The following is a 17,702-nucleotide window of genomic DNA, read 5'->3' on the forward strand; positions in this document are numbered from 1 at the left end:
GTGTGTGGCGGTGCTGAGTGCGGGCGGCTGTGCATGGCGGTGCTGAGTGCGGGCGGCTGTGCGTGGTGGTGCTGAGTGCGGGCGGCTATGCGTGGCGGTGGTGAGTGCGGGCGGCTGTGCGTGGCGGTGGCGAGTGCGGGCGGCTGTGCATGGCGGTGGTGAGTGCGGGCGGCTGTGCGGGGTGGTGCTGAGTGCGGGCGGGCGGCTGTGCGTGGCCATGGTGAGTGCGGGCGGGCGGCTGTGCGTGGCGGTGGTGAGTGCGGGCGGCTGTGCGTGGCGGTGGTGAGTGCGGGCGGCTGTGCATGGCGGTGCTGAGTGCGGGCGGCTGTGCGGGGTGGTGCTGAGAGTGCGGGCGGCTGTGCTGGGCGCGGAGTGCTGGGGGCCTGAGCAGGCGGGGACACCGGAGCGCTGTGGGGTTCAAGTGCCGGAGTCGCCGCTTGCTCAGGCCCCCGACACATGCTATATTTACTTGTCCCCCGTTCCACTGCTGCGTGCCTCTCTGTCTTCCGGGGTCCTCTGCCTGTGACTGTTCAGTCAGAGGGCGGCGCGCATTAAGCGCGTCATCGCGCCCTCTGAACTGAACGTCGCAGGCAGAGGAGATGAGGACGGAGTAGCGCGCATCGGTGGAACGGAGGACAGGTAAATATTGCATACTCACCCTCCCGGCACGTCCCTGCTTCTCCGTTGGAGATCGCGGTGTGCGTTCAGTGCTTACGCATACCGCGATCTCCTGGGAGCGTCGCTCTGTGGGGTCCAGACTGCGCCGGCGCTTGCACTTGCGCAGTCTATAAAGGCTTCGGACAGAGTGACGCTCCCAGCGTTATATATACACTGTATATATATATTACTCTTTATAGGTATATTTTTTAGTAAAATGCAAATTGTTCTTTTATTCTATAAACTTCAGACAAATTTTGAATTTCCAAGCACTAAATTTTGTATGTAAAATGGTCAAAATAAAAAAAAAAAACAAGAAAAAAAAAAAACAGAGCTTTCAGACCTCAACTAATGCAAAGAAAACAAGTTCATAATCATTTAGAGAAACAACAACACTAATGTTTTAACTCAGGAAGAGTTCAGAAATCAAAATATTGTGGAATAACCATGATTTTTAAATCACAGCTTTCATGCGTCTTGGCATGCTTGCCACCAGTCTTTCACACTGCTTCTGGCTCAAAAAGTTAAGCAGTTCTTCTTTGCTTGATGGCTTGTGACTATCCATCATCCTCTTGATTACATTCCAGAGGTTTTCAATGGTGTTCAGGTCTGGAGATTGGGCTGCCCATGACAGGGTTTTGATGTGGTGGTCTTTTAATTTTTGCCAGAGCTGTATACACTCACCGGCCACTTTATTAGGTACACCGTGCTAGTAACGGGTTGGACCCCCTTTTGCCTTCAGAACTGCCTCAATTCTTCGTGGCATAGATTCAACAAGGTGCTGGAAGTATTCCTCAGAGATTTTGGTCCATATTGACATGATGGCATCACACAGTTGCCGCAGATTTGTCGGCTGCACATCCCAAAGATGCTCCATACAAGGCAGGATGGATCCATGCTTTCATGTTGTTTACGCCAAATTCTGACCCTACCATCCGAATGTCGCAGCAGAAATCGAGACTCATCAGACCAAGCAACGTTTTTCCAATCTTCTACTGTCCAATTTCGATGAGCTTGTACAAATTGTAGCCTCAGTTTCCTGTTCTTAGCTGAAAGGAGTGGTACCTGGTGTGGTCTTCTGCTGCTGTAGCCCATCTGCCTCAAAGTTCGACGCACTGTGCGTTCAGAGATGCTCTTAGGCCTACCTTGGTTGTAACGGGTGGCGATTTGAGTCACTGGTTCCTTTCTATCAGCTCGAACCAGTCTGCCCATTCTCCTCTGACCTCTGGCATCAACAAGGCATTTCCGCCCACAGAACTGCCGCTCACTGGATTTTTTTTCTTTTTCGGACCATTCTCTGTAAACCCGAGATGGTTGTGCGTGAAAATCCCAGTAGATCAGCAGTTTCTGAAATACTCAGACCAGCCCTTCTGGCACCAACAACCATGCCACGTTCAAAGGCACTCAAATCACCTTTCTTCCCCATACTGATGCTCGGTTTGAACTGCAGGAGATTGTCTTGACCATGTCTACATGCCTAAATGCACTGAGTTGCCGCCATGTGATTGGCTGATTAGAAATTAAGTGTTAACAAGAAGTTGGACAGGTGTACCTAATAAAGTGGCCGGTGAGTGTATATACATATACACACGCACATGGCTAAAAATGTTAACACCCATGAAATTGTTCCAGAAAATGAAGTATTTCTTTCAGAAAATTATCGCAATTACACGTTTTGTTATGCACATGTTTATTTCCCTTGTGTGTATTGGAACAACACAAAAAAAACAGGAAAAAATGCAAATTGGACATCATTTCACACAAAACCCTCAAAATTGACCGTGCAAAATTGTTGGCAACCTTAACTTAATATTTGGATACACACCTTTTGGAATAAATAACAGCAACCACTCACTTCCTTTAACCATCAACAAGCTTCTTACAACTCTCAACTGGAATTTTGGACCACTCTTCTCTTGCAAACTGCACCAGGTCTCTCATGTTTGATGGGTGCCTTCACCCACCAGCAATTTTAAGATCTCTACACAGGTGTTCAACGCGATTTAGATCCAGACTCATTGCTGGCCACTTCAGAACTCTTCAGTGCTTTGTTTCCATCCATTCCTGGGTGCTTCTTGAAGTATGTTTGGGGTCATTGTCCTGTTTAAAAAGCCATGACCAAGGACGTAAACACAGCTTTATGACAGTTGCCACTGCATTGCGAACCAAAATCCATTGATAATCTTCAGATTTCATGATGCATTGCATGCAGTCAAGGCATCCAGTGCCAGAGGCAGCAAAATAACCCAGAAACATATTTGAACCTTCACCATATTTGACTGTAAGTACAGTGTTCTTTTCTTTGTACGCCTCATTCTGTTTTCAATAAACAGTAGAATGATGTGCTTTACCAAAAAACTCTCTCTTGGTCTCATCTGTCCACAAGACATTTTCCCAGAAGGGTTTTGGTTTACGTACATTTTGGCAAACTGCAGTCTAGCTTTATGTCAGCAGTGTTGTCCGCCTGGGTCTCTTGCCATAGAATTTAATTTCATTCAAATGTTGATGGACAGTTCGTGCTGACACTGATGCACCCTGAGCCTGCAAGACAGTTTGAATTTCTTTGGAACTTGATAGTTCAGATGCAGAATAAGAAGCACCTGTCATGCGTTGCAACCTTTCATCAATTTTTCTCTGCTATCCATATCCATGGAAATTAGTTACAGTGCCATGATTGTAAACTTCTTGATTATGTTGTGCATCGTGAACAAAGAAACATTAAGATATCTGCAGATGGACTTACCTTGAAATTATTATTTTTCAACAATTTTAGTTCTCAAGTCCTCAGACAGTTCTCTTCTCTTTCTGTTTTCCATGCTCACATACATACAAACAATGCAAAGGTTGAGTCAACTTTTCCCCTTAATATCCGGATTCAAGTGTGATTTTCATATTGACCACACCTGTTACTTGCCACAGGTCAGTGAACAAGCAGCACATGCTTGAAACTAAGTTGTTTACTGTCATGAGTGGGCCACGTCCTTCTGAGATATCTGGGGTTAGAAATTCACTACGTCTTGTGAATCACAGATCTATTTAGCCTGTGTGCTTGTATTTCATATTTAATAGATTATTTTTCCTTTTGTGCTGAAGAGGTTAATGACCCTTTCTATGTTGGTGAGAAACTTGAAGCTCCATCTCACAGCTGTTCCTGACCTGGCCATGTCCTCTATAAAATTTGGCCAGACCTTCTCTTCCTTGCCAGAGAAAGTTTACTTCCTAGCTCCTTGGAGTCACAGTGCTGAGTTGGAGATCGTTGTTGCTGCTGTAAATTGTTGCATACCATTTTTGGGTGTACTCTTTCCTCATTGTCCTATTTCCATCTGGTTTGTACATTCCTCGCATTCCCTACATACATCTTTAACTTTGCTGAGTGTTTTTTATATATTAATTGATTTTTGTAATCCCTTTATTACTTGTGTGTTTATACACTAGCATTTCTGTCCCAGGCCTCCTGGGGGAGGAGGAGAGGGCAGCTTAGGGTATAACAGGAGAACAGTAAGGCTGGTCGCCCAAACCTCATCACCTTTAGGCTACGTTCACATTTGCGTTGTTGGGTGCAGCGTCGTCGATGGATACCGACGCATGCGTCATGCGCCCCTATTTTTAACATGGGGGGCGCATGGACATGCACCAGTATGCGTTGTACTGCGTTTTACAATGCATGCGTCATATAGACGCACAAGACAGGGCGCAGGGGACGCTACTCGTAGCGTTTTCCCTGCGCCGAAAGTCCCGATCTGTAGGATCTTATGACACTGGAGTATCTGAAGAGGAATAACCTCATGACCCAGTATCAGCACGGGTTTACTAGGGACCGTTCATGTCAGACTAACTTGATCAGCTTCTATGAAGAGGTAAGTTCCGGACTGGACCAAGGGAACCCAGTAGATGTAGTGTATATGGACTTTTCAAAAGCTTTTGATACGGTGCCACATAAAAGGTTGATACATAAAATGAGAATAATGGGGATAGGGGAAAATATGTGCAAGTGGGTTGAGAGCTGGCTCAGGGATAGGAAACAAAGGGTGGTTATTAATGGAGCACACTCGGACTGGGTCGCGGTTAGTAGTGGGGTACCACAGGGGTCAGTATCGGGCCCTCTTCTTTTTAACATATTTATTAATTACCTTGTAGGGGGCATTCAGAGTAGAATTTCAATATTTGCAGATGACACTAAACTCTGCAGGGTAATCAATAGAGAGGAGGACAATTTTATCTTACAGGATGATTTATGTAAACTAGAAGCTTGGGCTGATAAATGGCAAATGATCTTTAATGGGGATAAATGTAAGGTCATGCACTTGGGTAGAAGTAATAAGATGTATAACTATGTGCTTAATTCTAAAACTCTGGGCAAAACCGTCAATGAAAAAGACCTGGGTGTATGGGTGGATGACAAACTCATATTCAGTGGCCAGTGTCAGGCAGCTGCTACAAAGGCAAATAAAATAATGGGATGCATTAAAAGAGGCATAGATGCTCATGAGGAGAACATAATTTTACCTCTATACAAGTCACTAGTGCGACCACACTTAGAATACTGTGCACAGTTCTGGTCTCCGGTGTATAAGAAAGACATAGCTGAACTGGAGCGGGTGCAGAGAAGAGCGACCAAGGTTATTAGAGGACTGGGGGGTCTGCACTACCAAGATAGGTTATTACACTTGGGGCTATTTAGTTTGGAAAAACGAAGACTAAGGGGTGATCTTATGTTAATGTATAAATATATGAGGGGACAGTACAAAGACCTTTCTGATGATCTTTTTAATCATAGACCGGTGACAGGGACAAGGGGGCATCCTCTACGTCTGGAGGAAAAAAGGTTTAAGCATAATAACAGACGCGGATTCTTTACTGTAAGAGCAGTGAGACTATGGAACTCTCTGCCGTATGATGTTGTAATGAGTGATTCATTACTTAAATTTAAGAGGGGACTGGATGCCTTTCTGGAAAAGTATAATGTTACAGGGTATATATATTAGATTCCTTGATAAGGCGTTGATCCAGGGAACTAGTCTGATTGCCGTATGTGGGGTCGGGAAGGAATTTTTTTCCCCATGGTGGAGCTTACTCTTACCACATGGGGTATTTTTTGCCTTCCCCTGGATCAACATGTTAGGGCATGTTAGGCTATGGGTTGAACTAGATGGACTTAAAGTCTTCCTTCAATTTTAATAACTATGTAACTATGTAACGCATGCGTCGCAAAACGCTGCGTTGTGTACATGTGTTGTTGGTTGCGTCGCCAACGCTGCGCCCAACAACGCAAATGTGAACGTAAGCTTAGAGGTACCTTTCGGAGCAGGGATAGTTACGGTCCCAGCCCTATTGACAGTGCAGGGCTCCTTTCCCTTGTTACGTACAGTCACAATGTGACATTTACTCACAATTTTAGAAAGATGCCAACAATTTTGTCAGGCTCATTTTTGGTATTTTGTGTGAAATTATGTCCAATTTGCCTGTTTTTTGTGTTGTTCCAATACACATAGAGGAAATAAATATATGTTGCACAAAACATTTGTAATTGCATAATTTTCATGGACAATTTCAAGGGTGCCAACACTTTCAGCCCTGACTATATTGAAAACCCTTTAACATCTTGCAGATCAGTGGGGGTTCAGGGTACTGAGACTCCCCACTAATCACTCAAAAGATTGCACAAAAGTGCTTAGCAGTGCAGGAAATCTATGGGCCCCTATAAACCATTGTGCGGGCTCATCTAGCAGTCGAGCTGAGCAATTCTGCACCATATTGTGAGTGATCGGTATGGGTATAAGGATGTCCACCAATTTATAGAACATTTAAGGGGTTACAACATAAATAAAAAAAATTTTTTAAAGTTTACTTACAATCAATAACACATACACACAAATACTCTTGTTTTTGTTTGCATTTTTTAACTATTCTCATTTACAAAAGTTTAGCTTTTGACAACTTCACTTTGGCAGAGCGCTTATTTGCCTCACACAGAGTTGCCTGTTTCTGCAGATTATTACATCTATAAATATTTAAAACATTTCAGGAACAAATCAAGACAAGTAAGCAGAAGAAGAAGAGAGTTTTTGTTTCCAGCTATACCCAATTCCAAAAAAAAATTGGTGCGTGAGAAAATTCAGGATTATCCACCCACACACAAGTATAGAGCATGTGTCAACTAATCACAATGTACAATAAAGTAGATTTAGGTTGTACAAGTGAGTATACAGTGAAGATTTTTGTGGATTATTTTCTTTTAGATTTCTTGTATTTTTTACAATCTTTCAGAAGCACAAGCTTTATTTACAGTTTCCCTTATACTTTATTGTAATATTTTCCTCTGCTTGTAGTGGGGCAAAATTTGTCAAGGTTGTTTTTTTTGGCCTAGGGCAAAGTTATCTAAATGTATCCCTCCTCAAAATTATGACTACATCCATCTATTACTTATACAACACTTGCCAATCTATCCTACAAAGTTTATGCAAAAGGTGACACCACTTCCCTGGCACAGTAATATATATATATATATATATATATATATATATATATATATATATATATACACTTGAAAAAGGATTGTATATCCGAGACGTTGCCATGCCGTCCAGGCATTAAAAGCCCACTTTTTTCTATTTTTTTGTGTGCTGTTTTCCTTTTTTTCTTTTATGATTGAAGCCATTTGGAATATTGGTTTGGAGAGCTTTGCACCATAGTTGCGGTAATATGATGCTGTTATAATTATATATATATATATATATATATATATATATATATATATTACAGACCAAAAGTTTGGACACACCTTCTCATTTAAAGAGAATGCAGATTTTTCTGTATTTTTATATATATATATATATATATATATATATATATATATATATATATATACTGTGTATATATATGTACTGTATATACATGTATATATATATATATATATATATATATATATATATATATATATATATATATAGATACTGCTAAAAAAAAATAAAGAGAACACTAAAATACCACATGCTAGATATCACTGAATTAAATATTTCAGTTGCAAATCTTTATTCATTACAGAGTGGAATGTGTTGAGAACAATAAAACATAAAAATGATCAATGTAAATAAAAATGAATATCCCATGGAGGTCTGGATTTGGAATGATACTCAAAATCAAAGTGGAAAATCAAATTACAGGCTGATCCAACTTCAGTGGAAATGCCTCAAGACAAGGAAATGATGTTCCTGTCGGACCTCCCTACATGCCTGGGCATGCTCCTAATGAGGCGGCGGATGGTCTCCTGAGGGATCTCCTCCCAGATCTGGACTAAAGCAACCGCCAACTCCTGGACAGTCTGTGGTGCAACGTGACGTTGGTGGATGGTGCAATACATGATGTCCCAGATATGTTCAATCGGATTCAGGTCTGGGGAACGGGCGGCCACACTCCAGCCATATGAGGTCTGGCATTGTCCTGCATTAGGAGGAACCCAGGGCCAACCGCACCAGCTTATAGTCTCACAAGGGGTCTGAGGATCTCAACTCAGTACCTAATGGCAGTCAGGCTACCTCTGGCGAGCACATGAAGGCTGTGCGGCCCTCCAAAGAAATGCCACCCCACACCATAACTGACCCAATGCCAAACTGGTCATGCTGAATGATGTTGATGGATTGCTCTCCACAGCGTATCCAGACTCTGTCATGTCTGTAACATGTGCTCAGTGTGAACCTGATTTCATCTGTGAAGAGCACAAGGTGCCAGTGGCGAATTTTCCAATCCTGGTGTTCTGTGGCAAATGCCAAGCGTCTTGCACGGTGTTGGGCTGTGAGCACAACCCCATCTGTGGACGTTGGGCACTCGGACCATCCTCATGGAGTCAGTTTCTAACCGTTTGTGCAGACACATGCACATTTGTGGCCTGCTGGAGGTAATTTTGCAGGGCTATGGCAGTGTCCCTCCTGTTCCTCCTTGCACAAAGGCTGAGGTAGCGGTCCTGCTGCTGGGTTGTTGCCCTCCTACGGCCCCCTCCATGTCTCATGGTGTACTGGCCTGTCTTCTGATAGAGCCTCCAGCCTCTGGACACTACGCTGACAGACACAACCTTTTTGCCACAGCTCGCATTGATGTGCCATCCTGGCAGAGCTGCACTACCTGAGCCATTTGTGTCGGTTGTACAGTCCATCTCATGCTACCACGAGTGTGAAAGCACAAGCAACATTCAAAAGTGACCAAAACATCAGCCAGAAAGCATTGGTACTAAGATGTGATCTGTGGTCCCCACCTGCAGAACCACTCCTTTATTGAGTGTGTCTTGATAATTGCCAATAATTTCCATCTGTTGTCCATTCTAGCACAAAAATTTACAGGAACTGGAGGCTTTTCACCAAGAAGAGTGGGCAGCTTTACCATCTGAGAAAATAAAGAACCTTATATACAACTTAAAGCTGTAATTGATGTTAGAGGGGGCAATACACGGTATTAAGAAATGGGGTATGTGAACTCTTGAGCACGGTATTTGGATGATTTGGGTTGTCATTATGATTTAAAAAGAGAGAACACAGTAGTTTGACAATAAATGGCTTCACCCAACCACTAACCATGAGTGGAGAAAATGTTTTGGTGTTATCATTCATATTCTCTGAAAAAAGGCCAAGAAAGCAAAAATTATGCCGGGGTATGTAAACTTTTGAGCACAACTGTAGCATTAAAGCATCTTTACCTTTACATACATGCCATTAGTTTGGAATATAAAATCCTGATGACAGGTTGTCTTTAAATTCTTTCTTTCTTCTTAGAGGTGATGAAACGTTACAAATATTAGTGAACATACATGGTGTCATCTTATAAAAAAACATAATTTTTATTCCCGTTGAACTTAAAATACAGAATCCCTTGAGAATGTGAACTTACAGTTACAAAGTTGGTAACATCAATGATTTAGAAAAATCCCTCGGGGACTTTCTATATAAAAGATCACAGGAAATCGAGGCTGTGCATTGACAGTTCCAGTGTAATAGCTATTAAAATAGTTTACCTGCATAACTGACAATAGCTGTGCACACAAAATAGAAGTTGGATGTGTGAACGTTTGCCACTTCAAATAATGTCTCCATATTGCCATATGGGATACGAGGTTTGATACATGTGTCATAAGTGTTAAGTAAACTGTGCATAAAGTTCACAAAACTTTTCTCAGAATGTGCCGTCACTTTTGAATAATAACATTTTGTTGCTTGGCTGTTCTGAAGTGCTGGATTCACTCAAATGTGTCTGCATTTTTAGTGACACTTTCAGTGGGGTCCTTTTTTATCGTACTTGTATTATTTTCCAAATGCAGCACATGGTGTAATACATTCCTTTTAAATATTTGTTAAAGGGGATGTTCACTACTTAGATATTGATCACCTCTCCTTAAGAAAGATCAATACTAAATAGTAGGGTCCAACACCTGGCTTCCCCACACTCAAGCCGTTTGCAGTGCTGCCAGCGGCTAGATGTAAAGAAGGTACATAGATGGAACAGAATGGCTCCACAGACTGTCTAATGGTCATTTTCGGTTACTGCAGCTGAGCTTCTATTCAATTCAGTAAGAGAGGAGTTGCAGCACGTGTAAATGATCACTACACAGTGAACACAACCGTGCTGTTCCAGCCCCATAAACTGTTTTCATATGGCCACTAGCAGTGCTGCAAAGTTTTGATAGGTGGGCGGGCCAGGTGTCAGACTCCCACCAAACTACGTAGGTCATCAATATCTAAGTAAGTAACAGCTCCTGGATTAGGAGATGTCAATTCCAAGTTTACGAATTTGTAAACAAAAAGTCGCAAATTGTCTCTTCAGAGAGGAAGAGGACTAGAACTATAGTGCCACCTATTGGAAGTAGCAATCCTAACAGTCAATGTCGACTGTTTAACGAACCTTGTCACATGACTTAGGAGAAAAGCCAAACCAGAATCTACATTTGCAGACACTGTGTGTCAGTATTCTGGGTATTCCAAATCACCTTGTGAATGATCTTGCCCTTTTTTAAGATGGAGTTTGCTGTTTTTGTCTGCCCAACTTCCTGTTCGTTTGTTTAAAACCCGGTTCAGGTGTCAGCTTCCTTGCTGGAGTATTCTGCTTCTGTTCCCCTTGAGCTCAGCTGCCTGTTCTGAGTGTGCCTCTACCTCTGGACATTCTCTGCATATGTAAGCTACACTCTCCATGTTATCAATAGTCTGACTTTGGAACTTAACCCATGGTTCACTCCTCCTGCTAAGAACTGTGTTTTTGAACTATGTTTCTGGACTATGTTTCTGGACTGTGTGTTGCTACTTAATCCTTCATTTACTCCCCCGGGTGGGAGCTGTTGGAAACAACACCAGTATAATACTTTAATGTGAACCGGTTTCTGGACTTACTCGTGTTAATGCCACATCTGGGATCAAATTGTGAACTAGTTTCTGGACTTACCCGTGTTCATGCCACACCTGGGATTAACTTTTGGACTTGTTCTGGACTTCCCTGTGTTTACTTCATATCTGGATTTGATTCTTTCTGCACCGACAGTGTTTTGGATCTGCACCACGTCACCTGTCACATTCACCTTTTGATCAGCTTGCTGAGGGCTCTGCCTTAAGAACTCTGCCGATTTGCTGTATATGTTTCAAGGACTTGTTTCATTGCAGGTCACTGCGGGTTATCAGTATATTGTTTTGGGTGTTATTGCTGTTGTACAAATACACTATTTGCACTAAAGAAATCTGTCTGTTCATTGCCCCACGCTATCAGAATCCTCGAGTTCCTACAATAGTATTACACTGTGTTTCGAGGTACTGCCCCTCATCCGTGCAAAGTGGAGATCTGGTTTGGCTCATTGAGAGGCGTCTGACCGGGGATCCAAGAAGTATTGTTTCTCCTTGCGGAGACTGACATATTAAGCATGTCGAGGTGAGGAGAATTAAAGCCGCAATGCTCCTCTGGGAAATATGCAAATTGTCTCTTCAGAGAGGAATAGGACTAGAACTCTAGTGCCACCTATTGGAAGTAGCATTCCTAGCAGTCAATGTATTGCCCAATGTATGGAATGGACAGTTGAAAGCTCCTGGAAGCTTTCCTGTGTTGAGGCTCAGTTGTGCACTGTTAGCCACTCCCATCTCCTATATAAACTGGGCGCTGGCTAGCACTCATTGTCAGATATAGCTTTTGCTGCTTGCCTGTAGGTTGTTGGTTATTATTTTTATTTGTGACTGTTGCTAGGTTTAGAGTTTGTGATAATTCCCTTTCTACTTCGGTTTAACCACATCCTCCACTCCCCAATACATTCCTCTGTAGTCTGTGTGAGTATATTTGGTATTTTCCATTATCCCTGTTCGTATTACTTTGTAAGTCTGGTTGGTGCATTACGGTACAATACTACTCCCCTCTTCCTCGGCGCTGAGCCCACATCTTTTCTGGATAATGTCAGCTGTTTTGAACAGCTGACATGTGCTCGGAACAGCGGCGGGTGGAATCGCGATCCACCTCCGACTATTACTCTGTCAAAGGCAGCTGTCAAACTCTGACAGAGGCATTGGCATTTACCATGCGCTTCCAGAAATCTGCCCATCCGTGACCCCCATCACCGATTGGTTGGCATGACAACCAGAGGTCTCCTGCAGACCTCTATGGTTGTCAATGCTGGATTGCTATGAGCACCGCCTGGTGGTCAGCGTTCATAGCGGTTAGCAATTCTGCTACATACAGGCGATCTGATCATCACCTGTATGTAAGTAGGTAGGTATGTATTTTTGAGTACGTAATATGGTAAAACCAATGGTGCCGTTCAAAAGTACAACTTGCCCCGCAAAAAAACAAGCCCTCACTTGGTCATATTGACGGAAAAACAAAAAAGTTATGGCTCTGGGAAGAAGGGAAGCGAAAAACAAATTAAAAATGGCTGCAGTGTGAAGGGGTTAATACATTTTGTATGGACAATTGTAAAAACTTTGTAACACGCTTTCCTGTCTCAATCATTTCAAAGATGCTTTCTGGATCTAGACTTCCTTTGCCTAATTTTCTCATACAAGTCAAAGTACCCTTGCTTGTCACAGAGAGAAGACTTAATTACATATTTACATAGGTTGAATAAAGACCTAGGGTCCATCAAGTTCAACCTTTCTCCACCAACTGTACATTTTGTCACTAATCTAGCTATAACCCGCAATGTTATGTGTATCAAGGAAATCATCCAGCCATATTTTAAAAGCTGTTATAGTGTCTGCCATTACTACCTCCTGTGGTAGGGCATTCCACAGTCTGACTGCTCTAACTGTAAAGAACCCTTTCCTGTTTAGCTATTGGAAACACTTTTCTTCCACCTGTAATGAGTGCCCTAGTCCTCAGCATGGTCCTTGGAAAAAACAAGTCATGTGCCAGTGTTTTGTACTGGCCACACAAATATTTATACATGTAAATGAGTTCCCCTCTTAGGGTACCGTCACACAGTGCCATTTTCATCGCTTCGACGGCACGATTCGTGACGTTGCAGCGTCGTATAATTATCGCTCCAGCGTCGTAGACTGCGGTCACACGTTGCAATACACGGCGCTGGAGCGATAATTTCATGACGTATTTGCGATGTAGAAGCCGTTGGTTACTGTGCGCACATCGTATACAACCTGTGTCACGCGATGCAATCATGCCGCCACAGCGGGACACTAGACGACGAAACAAAGTTTCAAACGATCTGCTACGACGTACGATTCTCAGCGGGGATCCGGATCGCAGTAGCGTGTCAGACACTATGATATCGTAACTATATCGCTAGAACGTCACGAATCGTGCCGTCGTAGCGATGAAAATGGCACTGTGTGACGGTACCCTTAGGCATCTTTTTTCTAAGCTAAACAAGCCCAACTTTTTCAACCTCTCCTGATATGAGAGGCCTTCCATCCCTTGTAATAATCTAGTTGCCCATCATTGATTCCAACTTCGGAATATCCTTTTTCAAATGTGGAGCCCAAAACACGCACTTTAGGTCTCCTGGTATTGAATAGCGCTGCCCTTACCGCTATAGAAATGGTGTCAAACAGGTGCTGCTGCACTCCAATAGTAGCACGTCCACATACAGAGCTCAACAGTGCTCACAGGGCAGAATACAGAGATTGAAGGTCAATACTGCTCGTTATCAAATATTTTGTACAGCATGTTAGTAATCTCAGTGCCAAGCTCTTCCCCTCCTCATCCTTCAAACAATAGAGTGGTATTATCAGAACAGTCTACAAAGAACTCCAGATAGCCCATATTAGGATGCCCCAACTTTGATGCTCCCATTTCTGTTTTCACTCTGACAAGGATATCTGTATAGTCAATTTTAACAAATGCAGATCCGGTGGCATTTGATATAAGGTCAGTCTCCACTTCAATCCCTCGGTAGTCCTCACATCATCTGCCATCTGTCCTCAAATCATCCTGAATGCCATACAGGACATACACCTTCTTATCTTCGCTCAGTACCATAGAAGCCATGCTACAGCCCTCATTGTTTCAATCATACTTCTTTTACGTCACCAGAGAGCTACCTCACACTTCTCCTGTCACGGGATTACCACAACAGAGAGGAGCCAGAATACAGCAGCATCTGATTGCTCCTACTCCTGTGCTGAAAAGAAGCACTTCACCTTCTTTATAAATGGTGTTAATTTCTTTTGGCAGAACAGGGGTTAATTGGCCATGTTGGGAGCTCTGGGTGTCCGAGTTCTCAGCTGAGCTCGGTAAGCCACATCTATCCCCTTTATAATCTGGGACCTGATTGAAATCCATGTCAGAGCTAGTTTATGCTGCATGGCTTGTAGGAGCGGTGTTTATATGAGGAGTTTGGATAAGTTATCTGTGACTGTTGCCTGGGTTTGTAAGTGTGATAATTCCCTTCCCTCCTTTTACTTTGTTTTTCTCCACCCTCCACTCCCCGATGCATTTTTCTTTTATATGTGAGTGAATATTTGTCTTCCCAGTAGTTTCAGTTACTCTTGTTCATTGGGTTAGTGTACTACGGTGCACGGCAGTGCCCCTCTACCCTGGGTGGGGGAAGAGAACAGACAAAGGGATGATTCAGGAGATAAGGCAAGGGAGGAGGCCCAGGCATCTTCCCCTTCAGAAGTATCTCGGGGAATAGGGCAAGCTAGGGCACCCCCTAGTGTTAGGGACAGGGAAGGCGCCTGTGGTACCGGGTCACCCGACAGCTGAGTTATGACATTGGCTCTGACCGTAACCATTTTTTCTGATCCACTATCCATTATTATTACACAAACACATAGCAACATGACTTCATCAGGGTGCTGCCGAGCCACCTTCTCCACACTCCTCTCCACTTCTCAGTGCTGTGCGCCGTGGTCATCTAGTGACTATAAAGCCAAATGCCAAGTTTTTTTCTTTTGCATAAATCTTATTTGCAGATTTTGCACCATTCGAAAATTTCATTTCCACTACATATCTATTATACTTACTTTGTGATTACTTAATGTAATATACGTATCAAGAATCTTTAACAAATGCACCATATGTGAACTTGGCATGCTGTTAGTTTCTAGGTTGACATCTCATTTGGTTACGTGTAACCTCAATGAACTATCGTGTGCTATCTTATGGTGCAGCTTTACTGAAATGAACTACAGGCTACTGTTCGGTTTGTTTACCACTTCTTTTCTACAGACCTTTAAGACTCTAAAATGAATGGAATAGTAATAATAGAGGTCATCAAGTGTCTGTTTCCAAGCAGCAAAACCAATACACAAAGAAGCAGTGATGGGGTCTTGCGGATGATATTACCTTTTTATTGTAGTTTGACTGGAAGATAATAACTTTACTTTGTACAAATATCCTGTAAGCTGTATTCATATTTTAGTTAATAAAATAAATTTGTAAATATAACGTTATAGGGCTTGACCTTTAACCCCTTTCTGCCATTGGGCGTACTATTCCGTCCATGTGGGGTCCAGCGCGATCAGCAGCGCTCACGCTATCGCAGCTGACATCCGGCACTATGTGCCAGGAGCGGCCACGGACCGCCCCCGGCACATTAACCCCCGACACACTGCGATCAAACATGATCGCAGTGTTCCGGCGGTACAGGGAAGCATCGCGCAGGGAGGGGGCTCCCTGCATGCTTTCCTGAGACTATCGGTACAAGTCGATGTGCTCACCTTGCACCGAGCGTCTCCTCCCTGCAAGCCCTGGATCCAAAATGGCCACAGGGCTGCATCCGGGTCCTGCAGGGAGGTGGCTTCACAGCGCCTGCTGAGAGCTAGCGCCGGGAAGCCTCCAGCAGTGCATGTCAGATCGCTGATCTGACACACTGCACAGCAAAGTGTCAGATCAGCGGCCCGAAAATGTTACCAATAAAAACATCAACTCGTCCAGCAAAAAACAAGACCTCACATGACTCTGTGGACCAAAATATGGAAAAATAATAGCTCTCAAAATGTGGTAATGCAAAAAACATTTTTTTGCAATAAAAAGCGTCTTTTAGTGTGTGACGGCTGCCAATCAAATACCCGCTAGAAAACCCGCTATAAATAGTAAATCAAACCCCCCTTCATCACCCCCTTAGTTAGGGAAAAATTTAAAAAATGTATTTATTTCCATTTTCCCATTAGGGTTAGGGCTAGGGTTAGGGCTACGGTTAGGGTTGGGGCTAAAGTTAGGGTTTGCATTACATTTACGGTTGGGAATAGGGTTGAGATTAGGGTTAGGGGTGTGTCAGGCTTAGGGGTGTGGTTAGGGTTACCGTTCAGATTAGGGATGTGTTTGGATTAGGGTTTCAGTTATAATTGGGGGTTTCGACTGTTTAGGCACATCAGGGGCTCTCCAAACGCGACATGGCGTCCGATCTCAATTCCAGCCAATTCTGCGTTGAAAAAGTAAAACCGTGCTCCTTCCCTTCTGAGCTCTCCCGTGCGCCCAAACAGCGGTTTACCCCAACATATGGGGTATCAGCGTACTCAGGACACATTGGACAACAACTTTTGGGGTCCAGTTTCTCCTGTTACCCTTGGGAAAATACAAAACTGGGGGCTAAAAAATTATTTTTGTGGAAAAAAAAGGATTTTTTATTTTCACGGCTCTGCGTTATAAACTGTAGTGAAACACTTGGGGGTTCAAAGTTCTCACAACACATCTAAATAAGTTCCATGGGGGGTCTAGTTTCCAATATGGGGTCACTTATGGGGGGTTTCTACTGTTTAGTTACATCAGGGGCTCTGCAAATGCAACGTGAGGCCTGCAGACAAATCTATCTAAGTCTGCATTCCAAATGGCGCTCCTTCCCTTCCGAGCTCTGCCATGCGCCCAAACGGTGGTTCCCCCTTACATGTTGGGTATCAACGTACTCAGGACAAATTGGGCAACAACTTTTGGGGTTCAATTTACACTGTTACTCTTGGAAAATACAAAACTGGGGGCTAAAAAATAATTTTTGTGAAAAAAAAAAGATTTTTTTATTTTCACGGCTCTGCGTTATAAACTGTAGCGAAACCCTTGGGGGTTCAAAGTTCTCACAACACATCTAGATAAGTTCATTAGGGGGTCTATTTTCCAAAATGGTGTCACTTGTGGGGGGTTTCAATGTTTAGGCACATCAGTGGCTCTCCAAACGCAACATGGCGTCCCATCTCAATTCCAGTCAATTTTGCATTAAAAAGTCAAATGGCGCTCCTTCCCTTCCGAGCTCTGCCATGCGCCCAAACAGTGGTTTACCCCCACAAATGAGGTATCAGCGCATTCAGGACAAATTGGACAACTTTTGGGGTCCAATTTCTTCTCTTACCCTTGGGAAAATAAAAAATTGGGGGCGAAAAAATCATTTTTGTGAAAAAATATGATTTTTTATTTTTACAGCTCTGCGTTATAAACTTCTGTGAAGCACTTGGAGGGTCAAAGTGATCACCACACATCTAGATAAGTTCCTTAGGGGGTCTACTTTCCAAAATGGTGTCACTTGTGGGGGGTTTCAATGTTTAGGCACATCAGGGGCTCTCCAAACGCAACATGGCGTCCCATCTCAATTCCAGTCAATTTTGCATTGAAAAGTCAAATGGCGGTCCTTCCCTTCCGAGCTCTCC

At 43.3% G+C, this 17,702-nt stretch overlaps 1 pseudogene; it reads right to left on the minus strand.

The window, feature by feature from the left end:
• Positions 1–13,505: 13,505 nt before the first annotated feature.
• On the minus strand, positions 13,506–14,112 carry LOC143798447 (exosome complex exonuclease RRP42 pseudogene; annotated as a pseudogene).
• Between the last annotated feature and the right edge of the window lie 3,590 nt (positions 14,113–17,702).

This window comes from Ranitomeya variabilis, chromosome 1 (assembly GCF_051348905.1).
Source record: "Ranitomeya variabilis isolate aRanVar5 chromosome 1, aRanVar5.hap1, whole genome shotgun sequence".
In the NCBI taxonomy this organism is placed as follows: domain Eukaryota; kingdom Metazoa; phylum Chordata; class Amphibia; order Anura; family Dendrobatidae; genus Ranitomeya; species Ranitomeya variabilis.